The sequence below is a fragment of the Osmerus mordax genome, chromosome 4, assembly GCF_038355195.1.
Source record: "Osmerus mordax isolate fOsmMor3 chromosome 4, fOsmMor3.pri, whole genome shotgun sequence".
Classification (NCBI taxonomy): Eukaryota; Metazoa; Chordata; class Actinopteri; order Osmeriformes; family Osmeridae; genus Osmerus; species Osmerus mordax.
This window is the reverse complement of record NC_090053.1, coordinates 11,126,159-11,141,330: the sequence shown is the minus strand read 5'-3', so window position 1 is coordinate 11,141,330 and position 15,172 is coordinate 11,126,159.

Below are 15,172 nucleotides of genomic sequence, written 5' to 3'. Positions count from 1 at the left end.
AGACACTGACTGTCTCTCCACCTTCAAGAAAAGGCTCAAGACGCACTTGTTCCGGGAGTACAACGGTACTTAGAAATGGTTCGCTTGACCCGATGTTAGTTTCCTCAAGGATCACAATGACTCTTGCTCAGAGACTTGTTGCTCTTGTGGTTAGTGGTAACTGATTTAAAATTGTTTGTACTGGCTGTGATATATTGTTTTTATTAGTGTTGCTTTTTTTTTTTTCACAGCACTTGGACTTATAGCAGTTCATGTTGTTTAATTGTAACTTGTTTAACTACATGCTCTTATGGTTCTTCCCTTTGGCACTTACTTTGGTTGTTCACAATGTGTGCTTCATGTTTTGGCTACTCGCAATGTTTTGTGGCTATCTTGTTGTTATGATCAGTGACCTATGCACTTTGTAAAGCTCTCTCTTGGAAGTCGCTTTGGATAAAAGCGTCTGCTAAATGAATAAATGTAAGTATGTGTGTGAATACATGCTGTAACATGAGTGTTGTACACTTCTTTGTTATTTGGATAACCGTTCTGCTGTTGGTGTTATGGCGCGCGCGATATCCGCCTTTCCCTTCATTGAAATGACAGTGTGTACCTCTGCAAACCAGGGTTATCAGATTAGAATGGGCAAATTCGAGGCATCTCACAGCAACGGGGCTACAGCCATTGCGATACATCCATTGTAAACATTAGCGCATGGTGCCGCCCCTCCGCTCCTCATTAGCATTTAAAGCTACAGACACCATAACAGCACGTTCTGAGGAAGGAGGAAGGAAGGAATTTCGGGAAAGAGACTTCTGATACAGTATTAGGGGACCACTAAGGCCTATATAAAAGCATCCAAAAACAGCATGTCATGTCAACTTAAAGGAAAGTACTGCAAAACAATCTGTGCTTTCACGTAAGAGTCTCTAAAACACCAGCAAGTCTCCAACTATAGTGGAAAAGTCGCTAAATTTGTCGCTAGTCACTTTTGACAATAAAAGTCGCCAGGAGTGTTTGGAAAGTCGCCAGAGCTAGCCCGAAAGTCACTATATTGGCAACACTCCCCTGCCTCCACCCCTTTCCCTGATTGTGGGTCCCTCAGCTCAACCCGGTAGTGATGTGTCGTTCGTGAACGATTCGTTCATTTTGAACGAATCCTTACAAGGACTCGGGAGTCACGAGTCCTCTCAAAGAGTGATTCGTTCATTTTCTCGTGGCCGCGCATCGGGACTGTTGCATAGGCTCTTCCAAGTAAACAGAAATTATTTGTTCATTTCCCGACTCGGTCTTCGGGTACGATTCTTTGGATCATTTTTCCCGTGACCTGCATAGGCTCTGTAGTGGTAGCAAGAGGAAACGAACGATTCGTTCATTTACCGACTCGGTCTTTCTACGAGTCTTTGGATCATTTTTCACGTGACCTGCATAGGCTCTGTAGTGGTAGCTAGAGGAAACGAACAATTCGTTCATTTCCCGACTCGGTCTTTCTACGAGTCTTTGGATACTTTTTTCACGTGGCCCGCATTGTATTTTTTAGTAGAGGAAACAGTTTCCTCATTCCCTTTCGCGTGGCCGCTTTTTTAGTAAGACGTGAATGATATTCGCTCAAGTCATCATACTGACTGGTTTTGTTATTTTCACTTTACATTTACACTTACAGTTTAGTGCAGTGTAATTGTTTGCCGTGATAATTAAATGCTAGTGTGATAATAAATGACCAAATCATACAAACTGTCATGATACATTATTTTAATGCAGGAATTTCTTTTAAAATAGTATCTGCTGGTGCACAAGTCTTGAACTAACCTACATGAGAATATGATACGTGTTTGCAGTGGACGGATAGCCCCCCCCCCCCCCCCCCCCCGTTGAAATGAACGAATGACTCGAAAAAAGATTTGTTCATCTTACTGAACGAGATTCAAAGAACCGAATCAGTAAAATGATCCGAACTTCCCATCACTAGAAGAAATGAAGTCATGAACTACCTGAGGTCAGCCTATGACCTTCAGATTCTGCATCAGTTTTCAAACAAAGAAAATGTTCTTGAAGTATAACACTCCAACCCCATCAAGTGCTCCTGTGGAGCGAGTTTTCAGTCTGGGAGGTTTGCTGCTCACTCCTAGAAGAAATAGACTTTCTGACAAGAAGTTTGAGAAGCTTCTGTTAATGAGGTACAACCACTGGTTTACTCACCCCACTCAACTGTTTCACTCATAACATGCAGTTTTACAGTGTTGACAGTTAAATAAGTCAGGTCGATAAAGACTGTCTTTATTTTATTTTAGAAAAACTAGTATTTATTTTAGAAAAACAAGTATTTATGTTAAGTGAAGTCAAGAAAGGCTGTCTTTAATCTATTTTTTATTTTTTTATTAAAAAATACAAGTATTTATGTTAAGTGAAGTCAAGAAAGACTGTCATTTAAAAAATAAAAAATAAAGTATTTATGTTAAGAGTAGTCAAGAAAGACTTTATTTTATACATTTTTGTTGTGTACATTACTGAATAAAATGCACTGAACTGAAAGTGCACTACACAGGCTACTTTACAGTATTCAAAAGTAAACCTCAAATACACTAAGTGTACTTTAAAGTGTACTAAATGACCTAAAAAGTGGGCCCATTAAGTTTACTTCGAAAAAAAAAAAAAGTATATAAATAAGTACACTGCTAGTATACTTTGAGTACCATCATAATAGTATACTTTTTATACTTATGTATACTTAGAAATTAAACTTGAAGTATACTTCTTTTTCGTAAGGGCTACCATTGTCATAATTCTCTTAACCCTCGTGCTGCCTTCGGGTCACATGACCCAAAGGTTCATAACGAACCATCGTTGTGTTTACCCAATTTTACCCAATACAAAAAAATAAAAAATAAAAATTATTTTAACCTTCGCAATGTGGGGGGTCTGAGACAGCCCAACAGTTAAAAGAAAATGCTTCACTTTGTTTTTGTATGCGGTAAAGTTGTCGCAATACGACGGTGGGTCACAATGACTGATGGGTCAGAACGACCCGAAGATAACACAAGGGTTAAATGGTCTAGTTGCAAAAGCTAAATCGTCTTTAGGACTTCGAAGCACATCCAGGAGTATTAATTATGGTTCCTCAATATACATTTAACATATTACAATGTAGGCTGTGTTACAGCAGTAATTTTGGTGTCCCCCTCAGGAATGGGGGGACAAAATTGTCCCCCCCCAAAGTTGATAGCAGATTTTCGCCACTGCGCAAACCTACCAGGAAGCTATAACATCAACCAAATCAAGACAATGTAAGAATGCTATGAATAAAGAAATGCGATCACAGAAGAAAACAAGAACTTCACACTCACTCACTTGCCACCAGGAAAACAACCAGTCGGGGGCAGATGGGTTTAAACACTTAAAAGAGACTTTGATGGAACAGAGAAATACAAGCCAAGATTCGTTGCAAAAGGCTACAGTCAGAAATCAGGGACTGACTGGGATAAAACATTCTCACCCACAGCAGATATGACCAGTGTGAGAGTGGTTATGCAGAAGGCGACACAAGAAAATTTGACCTGGCATCACCGGGAATCGAACTGGCAACCTTCGGATTACTAGCCCGATTCCCTCACCGCTCAGCCATCTGACTCCCTATCTAGGGACCACAGCATGCTGCAATTTACCAATCAAAGTCATGCATTGCGGAGGGTTGTGTAACAATGTACCTTAGCTAATGGTCATGCATACAATATGTCAGAATAAGTGAAACCTAGCTTTAAAAGTCAAATTTACCTGTTGTATACATCGTGCGGACCTCCCACCGGTCCCAGTCAAGGCTAGGAGCCATTAGGTTCTTGACGGCCTGGTGGAGGGCCATGCCCCTCAAGTTTGGCCAACCACACTGGCCATTCTCCTCCCAAATTGCTGGGACCAGCTCCACCTCATGAGTTTCCAAAAACTCAACTATTTTAAACATTCTGTTTGAAACAAATCTTAGTTATTGCAGGTAGGTATGGTACCAACACAAATAACTGACAACATCTGACCAACGTGAAAACAAACTATTTACAACCTCAAGTAAACAAAATAGCTGTGCTTGAGTATACAGATCTCAGCATACATGCAGCCCCCTTAACAAAGTAGCACTTGTGTAATGACCGGCTTGTTTGATGTTTGTGGGCTTTTTACGTCATCACGTAGGTGCGTGCAGCTGTAAAATGCTAAATGACTTGAATGGAAAGAAGTTCAATGCAGACGTTATGAAAAGAAGCAGCATTTCGTTTATAAATAATCGTGTTTGGTGAACAGAATAATGCTACATTTGGTTTCCCTTTGGAAAGCGGAGCGAGGTAATATGTATATGCGTTGAACTTGTCAAACTTGTCTTATTCTCATTCCTTTGTAATATTTTACCTCCGCACATGCTATGTATGTAATTGCTAGCAGCACACGTTCGAGACATAATTCCTTTGTGCTATAACCTGTGTGTATTTACATTGTTGTATTTGTGCATTCTTTTGTATAGTTTTACGGTGTCTACGTGTACGATGTATCTTGATGCAAAGAAATCAACGTCGAACGGCGATAGCTAAGACATCAGTGAGAACCCTCTGCCCCCTCGTGCTTCCACCAAGGGGTTGCTAACAACTAATGTTAACCACAAACCGAGGCTATCCAAAATCCAAGCACCAGAAGTCCACATGATATTAACTTTAGCATCAACCAGTCAACGGCAAAACAACCTCCCAAATTCCAGGGAGTCTCCAATCAAATTCTTGGCTAGCCTCTATATTTTACAACCAGGCTCAAGACATCAAGCTTGTAAAGGTAATTATGCAGCAGAGGTAAAAAGATAGTGGAGATGCTACTGGCTTTTATATCCTGCTCAGTAGAATGGTGAAGAGATTGCAGACTACAACATTCCTATCTATGCGTTTTTTGGTGCTACATAAACAACTGACTCTACAGAGAACCAAATGGGGAAAGGACTGTCTTTATCCTGCTGAAAGGGCTAAATTAAATCACTGACACAAGTGCAGTAGTGGCACTGCAACAAATTTGTCTTTTTTTGGTAACCTCACATATTTCTCAACATGGGCAAATAACTCAGTGATTTTCAGGGTTGATGAAATGTTGCCAACCAGGAAGATACCCAACTTACAAGAATTCAGAGGATACTCAAAAAATGGTTCGATTACTTCATATTCCCTATGAAGTACAATATGTATCTTATCCTGACACTAAAGGATGTTGTCAACCAAAACAATGCAACCACCAATCTTAACGCATCTGTCTCCTTCACTTGATACATTAATTTTGGTACCACCTATGAAAAGCTCCTGGAACTGAAGTACTGGCAGGCCCACTATAGAGGGTGGAACTGGGCCACGGTCATGCTCCTTCTGCAACTTTCTCTTTCAAATGTGAAGCTTCATCATTCACTGTAAAAGGGGCCATTTCTGAGATCCGACGAATAACCTGGGCTAGTGGATGATGCGGGGTTCTTACCATCTTTTTGATTTGACCTAAATAATCCTCAAACGGAAATCCCGATATAAGGTCCAGATTGCCGTGTATCCTAACATCCTCGGAAAGATGGGTTAGCCCATGAACATTGTAAGTAACAAATTCAGTACCATACAATTCACCAAAATGTGTCACAAATTAAACAAGTAATGTGTGTGCAAAGTCATGAAGATTTGCTGACAATGAAGGACTAGCAAGGATGAAAATGGCAACCGATAACAACATGAAATTATTGTAGACTGAAGCTGACAACACATTTCGGAGAACCACTGGACCTGTGTACAACAAGAACTGTCGCAACTCTGTGGCTTTCCACCTGAGCCTCTCTGAAAGCTGTCTGGGTTTACGAGCAAAATCCATGGGAATGAAGCTTCTTAAGCCTACAAGTTCGTTTGAGATAAGCTGCATCTGATGAGAAGACAAGCGGCAGAGTAAGGGCCCTGATGCAATCCACAAATCCAACAGTCTATGTACTACCCCAAGACAGACGAGATGCATGTAATCATGAGGAAAAGAAGACACCATGCCTATGCCTGCATCAACTAATGGTGACTTCCTCATATGATGCTCATCATCAGACATCATTTCAAACGACAGATCAGTTCGGACTGGGCTATTGACTTCTGGAAATGTCATCCTATGTTTAAGATAAACGCCTGTTTGGAAACACTTGTCACAACCTGAGTAACCAGTGTGAGATTTTGTTCCTTTAATGTAAGCTCTTGCTGGGGCATCACAGATGACAGAAGTGACCTTAAGGAAGCATTGTTTCCCCTTAATAATGAATCCTTTGCTCAGCCCTTGTAACTCACTGACAAGATCTTTTAGATACTCAACCAGACAACGTGGCTTTGAGTTGCCACAAAACAGAGCAATGACAACTGGCTTTTTGACAACACCCTTTATCAAGCCAAGGATTGGCCAGAACTGGACTGAGGAACTCTTAAACAGAGGTAATCCATCAACATTCAGCTGCAATTTGAATTCATGTCTGTTAGGAATGTGACACCAGATTCTTTCAAAGCTTTTTGCAAAAGCTTTTAAAATGCCAATGTAGTGGTAAGTACCACCAGCAACAACTTGGATGGTGTTGGAGGTAACCGTATTAAGTAGAGTTCTGGCATCCTTTGGTAGAAAAGGATGATACACTCTCAAGATGGCCAGAAGTGCAGTCAAAGCTACTAAAGACACCCTGAAATGAACTGCCCAGTCACATAGAGAATCAGTAAGGGATGGACTAACATTTTCCATGTCATCATCATCCTGGGAATCATCTTCGCTGTCATATTTTAGTCCCTCATCAGCCTGATCCTGGTATTCCTCTGAATTACTAGCATTATCTGCAGGTCCACAGGCCTGTGGACCTGTGGAGGCTAGATCCACAGCTGCAGACTCACCAGGAAAGGAAGAAAATGTAGAACTCACCCTTTTAACTGCTCGTTTTCTAAGACTACGCCTATCCATGTTTTACCTGAGTTGTTTTTCTTTCTTTCTACTTTCGTTTTCTTTCTCCAACCTGAGGAAACAAACAAGTGAGAAATCAACATGATGGTGTTGCAGTATAAACATGTATTTTTCTGTTTATATTATAAAATACAGCATGTGGTAATCAATTAAATATAGATAGATATAAAACACTCAAAATATTGAAAACAAATGAGTTAATGGTTTATAAAAGTTGTTTAAAATCTAAGCAGAACATAGTGAATGGCATATTCAAAATGTCAATTTATTAAACGACAAACATGACATGATTTACTGATGACTTATTTGTAGAAATGTTGCCATTACGTTACGTCCATTCATATTTCTGTTATGAAAAACTTCTCCCATGCCGCCTTTTCCATACTCTAGCGCTCTACGTTGATCAAATTACTGTAGCATTCTGAAATCTGACACAAACTACTACACAAACTTACTGTAGTCTTAGAGAGAAAATTATTGATCAATACATTGAATTCCAACTTTATTTAATGACCCCATTCTAATTTAGTCATACATAAATCGAAATTACTATGATTTGTATAGCTGGGATATATATATACTTCTAGTGCTTTAAAAAAAAAAAGACAATTTACTAACGCCGCTAGATGGCGCAACACTTGCCGCCGTTTTGAACCAACAAGTGCATGCGCGCTAAATCGAAGTAGAAGTCTTAGTGAGTTTGATAGTATCGTTGACATCGTTGGTCTCCATTATTACCAAGATGCCTCAGGAACATGGCAAATTACCCATAGCATTGGATTTACTGATTAAATACAAGTTTTTAAAGGGTTGTGAGTAGCCTATCAACATCAAAACGTTTAGTAGCTCTAAATTACTTCTAGACAAAAATGCATGACCACATTTCTGTAAAACTTGCTAAATAAACATTATTTACCAACACTATATAGGCTACCTTTTAAGCTATGCTAAATATCTTGTTTAGCCAGTGGTCGATTGTGAAAAGAAGATACTGTAGACTACCTACTAACGCTAGCTACTGTAGAGCTAATGCTAGCTATTTTTTAATTTGTGGAAATTCTGTTCTTTACCTCCTATAATCACTGGATGGTCATACCTTTTAAACAATAGATTATATTTGTAATCTGTCCGCTATTCTACATTGCTGACAAAATAATGTAGGCTATATTTCACACACTATCTAGCTAGTTAAAATGTGTTAATAATTAAAGGGTTAATCAAGGCTTCACTTACCGGTTCTGAATTCGAAAGTGAGCAGTTTCGCGCTCTGCAGTGCGGGATGGTCAGTAACACACAACAGTAAGTGTATTTTTAACTCTAAATCGTGTTACTCCCTTACTCTGTAAGTGTTAATTTAATTCGTTCAGTGTTATTTTATGACACTTTAAATAGTATTTTTAACTCTAAATCGTGTTACTCCCTTACTCTGAAAGTGTTCATTTAAATCATTCAGTGTTATTATAACACTTTAAAGTGTATTCATGACAGTTGTGTTACATTCAATGTTCTGAAAATGTTTTTTTCACTACAGGAAAAAATAAACATACAATGAATTCGTCTTTTTTAATGAAGACAACAATATCCAAGCACCATACAACTTAAGTCTATGCACATGTACAGAGAAAATAATGGTACAATATAAAGGCTATCATCACCACCATAAGCACTTTGTAAGTCAAAAGGCTTATACATTTGAATAGTCTGCTTTCACCACATCTTTTTCATCACTTTCAAACACATTGTCGGCATGAAAGTGCTCACTGAAATGGTCAACCATAAGCTTGTTCACCATGAAGTAGATCACACTGTTAACTAAAAGTATTTTTTTAATTCTGCAAAACAAAGGTATTTCGTGTTCCGTGCCACTGCAAATGACTAACCCGGCTCTGTACTCGACCCCACTGATCCTTACCCAGTTAGTAGAGAAGATGTCTTTTGCTACAGCGGGCAGGGCTTGGGTGAACATTTCACCATTTTCATCATTGTCCACATTAAATGTTTTCAAAGGTGAAGAAAAGTGTAGAAATGGACCAGGGACTCATCATAAGACAAGTTGAAGATGTAGTGGGATTTAAACAGTTCATCAAAAGCACCCAATGAGCTGGTGGCTTGGCAGAGGATGAGCTGTTTGTCAACGACGATGTAGAAGGTATCAACTGCCTTCTGGGTTCGGCCAATGGCAAGGATGTATGGTTGTTTACCCTCTCTTTCCTGAAGATATTCATTGATGCTGCAGCATGACTACAAGAAAAAATATATATTGTAAATGTGTACACCTTCAAGTGAATCTGGTATTTGCTGGTCCATGTTAATGTAATACACTGTGTATACTGCCCCTGTGATTTGAGATAATTTGCTTCACTGGAAAAACATTCCTCCCAAATAATTGGGACACACTGGCCTGTAATACCCATTTATTTGGAAGGAACGCACTTAAAAGCAACATATGGACAGGAAAAGCAAGCAAGTGCATAAAACAAAAAAATTGTCTTGTGGAATTTTGGCATATAATGTACCTTATGAAAGAGCACCACTTTGTCCACTGCATCACTTGGACTTATTTTGGTCCTCTTCCGTCCAGCTGTGGGTGGCAAGAGATTGAGAAGCAGCAGCATGGAAGCGATGTCACTGTCCCAGTCTATCAGGAGAAAAAAAACAAGACATTAATGTCTAATAGGAAAAGATAAAACTAGCTAACTAATTTGTAATATGAACCATGCATGCTGTGTAGCTTACCCGTTTCATCGTTCTCTGTGAGTTTCTCAGCAGCTTTTAGAAGTCGGCACAGCTCAGTTGTCTGAGTCAGTTGTTTGACTATAAAAGAGGGAATGTAACCAGATAAAGTCAACTTGAGCAAATTGTATATCATCCTGCTTAACTTTGTATTTCCTTATCTTGTAAATGTTAAACAAAAAGAATCTGCAGCAAAACGTATACTGCCATGTACTACTAATGTTGATGATTCCACTATGTACTGTCATTAAAAGTAAAGCCCTAAAATTAAACTAAAATTTGATACATTTTAATAACATAATAACAACATATTTTGTTGGGACTTTAAAGGATAGCTATTTACCTTCCCTGATGAATACTGAATAGGTGAAGCCTGAGTGCAATTTGATGTACTTCTTGATACTACGGTATTTCACCTTCAGCAACATGGTACATCCTGAAACTGCACCTAGTGAAGAAGAAAAAACAACAAGCAGTGAGATGTTAGCTTATATTTAAGTGGAAACCAACAACAGTGAAGATTGCTTATCATATGCAGGAAAAAAATCTAGTAATCTACAGCAGCGCAATTAAACATGGACGCAAACGGCGCGAAGCGAATATGGCCAGAGTGAAGACGCCAAACGCCTTGTGCAGGCCATCATCACAAACACTACCACCATTAAAAAAAAGCCGCCTGCTTCACTGCACGCGGACGTGCACAAAGCATTTTGAACCTTACAACGACGACGCCACATTAAATGACTTTCATAAACGTTAGCTACGGTAGTGTAAAACACTGACTAGACCAGAGATTTTCTTAAACATCGTTAGCTCTAAACACATGTTTTAACGTTATATTAAAACATGCTAACCTCATTTTACCGTTTTACAGTTGCTGTACTAACTTAACTTAGACAGTTAGGTAAAGACATTCTTTATCATTTGATAAATGATATTTGATAAATGATATTTGATTTGATAAATGTGGTTCTCACCCTTTAAACCGAGTATTCCTGACAGAAATGTTCTCACCCACCAACCGTAAATTTGTCGCAATACGACGGTGGGTCACAATGACTGATGGGTCAGAATGACCCGAAGATAACACAAGGGTTAACCCATTATACAACAGTTCAGGGACGCAAGTTTGATATCAGCTTTGGCAGGGACATCAATGAGAGCGCACACATTTTTTCTCATTCATTTGAGCCCAAATACTGTTTTTTTTTAGCTTCATGTAATAATGTTTTTATGTTTCAGTCAAAATAAGATGATCAGGCATCTCATTTAGAAACTATCTTTAGTTTTGTAATGTTTTCTTACCTATTCTGACTTGTGTGCCGAGTCTTCTGTGTGCGTGCTGCAGTGGCTATTTGGCAAGCTCAGAAGAGCGCGCTGACATGGAATTCGGTTTGTTTTCGGTTAAACACTTTTACAAGCGTTGATTGGGATACTGCGTATTTTTCCCCGGAATTATCAATCTAAATTAATGCACTGACTAATAAAGTAAATTGTTAAAACTCAAACTTTAGATTTTACTGGGGCACAGCAGATTTATACTGGGGCACGTGCCCCAGTTAAAAGGGTCTAACGACGCCCATGAGCCCCATAGTTATGACCACTTCTTTTCAACTCAAAGCTCTGACAAGTTTTGGATTTTGGACTCAACTGTATGAGTTTTCGAAAATGAAACCTGCATTCATTCAATGGTTGACTGCCAGATGTGTTGATTGAACTTGGGTATGTAAGTTAAAAGTTGAAGAAAAAAAACTTGCGGGGATGGGAGCAAGATTTTTTTTTTGCCGCCTCTTTTGAATTGAGGGAGCAACCATCCTCAGTTCTACTTTATGAGCGGAGTGCGTTAGGGCTGAACTGCAGTGTGCATGGAGGTGAGTTCACATATCTTAAATCAAATATTTCCATTTAACTTAGGCATAGTAATGTAATAACATTGAGAACATAATATAGGCCTACGTCTGCTTTTTAACGGCCTGGAAAGGCTAAATTCGTGGCCTTGATGTTAGCTAGCCCCACACACACACATTTTCAGACATCTTTTTCATCAGTCATGCTTTGGATTAAAAGTAGCCTAACGTTATATTATGAACATAAAGGTAGTGCCAATTGGTTTAGTTTTGAACGTGACCGCAATATTCGTTTTTTATTTACTACGCCACAGAAACTAACAGAGTCCGTCTGTCCAATCAGGAGGGTCCGTCTTCTGCTAGATAGACCCTACCTTTTCCGTCAGAAGTTAATGTCGTTGTGTTTTCCTATTTGCCGTTGTGTTTTCCTATTTGCCGTTGTGTTTTTCTATTTGCCGTTGTGTTTTGCACTTTAGGGCCACCGTACATATCTGTGGAGTCCTTCCGCTTCCTGGGCACTATCCTCTCCCAGGACCTCAAGTGGGAACTGAACATCAGCTCCCTCATCAAGAAAGCACAACAGAGGATGTACTTCCTTCGGCAGCTGAAGAAGTTCAACCTGCCAAAGACAATGATGGTGCACTTCTACTCAGCCATCATTGAGTCCATCCTCACCTCCTCCATCACCGTCTGGTACGCTGCTGCCACTGCCAAGGACAAGAGCAGACTGCAGCGTATCATCCGTACTGCTGAGAAGGTGATTGGCTGCAATCTGCCTACCCTCGAGGACCTGCACACCTCGAGGACCCTGAGGCGAGCGAGGAAGATTGTGGCCGACTCCTCCCACCCTGGACACTCCCTGTTTCAGTCACTCCCCTCCGGCAGAAGGCTGCGGTCTATCAGGACCAATACCTCACGCCACAAAAACTGTTTCTTCCCCTCTGCTGTTGGCCTCTTCAACAAGGCCAAGGGACCACACTGACTCAAATGACTTATTGCTTAAAACACTCTGCTTTTGCACTGCACCACAACATGGTATCTTGTACATTTGTACATTTGTATTTTTTGTAATATTTATATTTTTATATTGTAATTTACGGCAACTTATATTTATTCCACTTAGTACTGCTAGTCTATGTACCCTTAGTATAGTTAGTCCACATATTTAAATTTTAGGTATATGTTTATTGTATGCACCTTCCTGCCAAAGCAAATTCCTTGTCTGTGCAAACTTTCATGGCGAATAAATCCCTTTCTGATTCTGATTCTGTCCTTCAATCAGCACAGGAACCATCGACATCAACGTGTCAATGTTTATGATGTAGCCCAGGACAGAGAGGAACCTTCAAAAGCAAATATTGCATCACTATGATGATTCTGCCAAAACAGGACACAAGAAAGCAGGGATGCAAACTTACAGGACAGAGCATCTTATGAACTCGATGCAGACAGGAGGATAGAGCATCTGAACTCGATGAAGAAGATACTATATAAACAAGAGAACAGAGCATCTGTTGAACTTGTATCATGGACTTAAGGGATGCACTGAAACCGGTAGAGTTATACCTTAGATAATTTAATGATTTGTAAATTGACTACTTGTATACATCTAACGAAGAATAAAATATACCCTTATTTTCTAAATCAGCAGTCTCATTCTGATAATTTAATTATAATTAAGAATTTGTACTGGGTATTGGCGACTACAAATGGTGTCAGTGCATCACTAATTGAATAGTCACTATTTTAAAAGACCTCTTTGTTCGGTAAAGGGGTTTGCCATCCTCCATCTTCAAAGTGAGCAAGTACCCCCTGGCTTTTATCAAGAACTCCTTGGTGCTTGTGTTACGGTGTGGTACAGAGTGGATCCAAACACAGCACAAATACAATTAGGTGATTAATTGGGTGTAGTCCTGAGTTGTGGTCTTGTTTGGTGAATCAGCGGGTCGGCTGGCAGGGACTGGGTTCACGGATGATGATCCTGGGCACAAAGAAAACAGGTTTACAGAAGGCAAGTGAATCAAGCAATGCTTGAGGGTCAAAAGCGCATACTACCACAGTAGCTGTGACAACGATCTGACGAGGAGTGGTTGGAAATCCGGGTTGAAGTATGCAGGATGATGAGGTAATGGGCGGCAAGTGTGTAGGGTCTAGGCAGGATGATACAGGAGAACCAGCAGGGGGTGTAAAAGGGACAGGGACCAGGTCGTGGCCGTAACAGCTTGTCCAATTCCTAGAACCAAAGTGGGCTTTGAACCCTTTGGCTCTGGGATTGCGACTGTTCAAGATGTCAAACAGCCTGTCTGTTATCTATAAAAAAAAATATCTAAATGAACTGAAAGCACTGAAAAATATCACTTTAACTTAGTGTCAACAGGTATCAGATAGTAAACACCCAAGTATGAGGCATAGTTTGATTTCTCTCCATTTCCTCTCCATTTCCTCTGTGGCTATGCTTTTTAAAATTAAATTGCTGCATTGCTTTAAACCTGTAAACCTCGTTTTGGGGTAGCTGACCAACAGATCAACTTCAACGGGAGGGTGGGTGTTAAAGGGTTAAAGGTGTTAAAGCAATTAATCACTCAAATGTTGGTACGAACAGTAGAATGTTGGGAAATGTTTTTGGTCAATGATGCAAAACCCTAGCTGCATTACCTTAATTAATTCTGAAGTAGCCTCACAATCTTTGAACTCTGCATAGCCCATGTCCTGCAAAGTGCGGAGCGCCACTGCCACAGAGTCACTCAAAGTCTGAGCAGCCAGGGAGACCTTGATTGAGTTTATTAGGAGAAATGAAGAGCACATGAAGAGCGCTACAAGATACAAAAATCATCAAAAAGTATAAAAAATAATAAAGCCTTAGAGCCCATTTCTATTGCGGCCCTCTATACATAAATCATCATGCAACTATACCATCATCTTCTGATTAGCAAAGTTCACATGCTTATCTGTGACTCGGTTGGCAGCATGTAGTCCACTTTTCTTTTGGACATTGTTCAGCTGAACTATGTACTTCCAATTGATACTGCCAGTTATGCTTCTAATTGGGCTGTATGCCTGCAGAATCAGATTTTTTTTTTCACTGCACACGTCAACTGTACAGCACCATAATCTGCACAATTATGTAAATACAATCAAAATGTATAAAAACAGTCAACCAGAGCAGATAGGCAATAATGAGCATGTACCTGCAACATTGCGTGTCAGCTTCAGCATGTGGCAAGCGTCCATCATAACAAAAACATTGTCATGGGTTACTGGATGTGGGAAATGGGTCTTCAAGGGCTCACAGGGGTCTGCTTTTAGATCGCACCCAAGTTGGGAGCACATACTGACATTTGATGCATGACCATCCATAGTCATGCACACCACCCTTATCTGACGATGATGCAGCTCTTCTAATGCATCTTCTACCAACACTTTCTGTGATTCTGGTGTGAGGGACTTGGTCAAATAATATGCGATTGGAGCTTTCCAATAACCTTGAAGCCCAACCACCATAAACACAAGAACCTCGGGAGCTATGTCAGTCTCATTCAAGCGATCCCCCATGTCCACATAATCCAAACATTGTTTGTGTCTGAGGATCATGTTGAACGTGTTTTTTGATGAACATGGCATCCAGCATCAGAGTGACACATCCG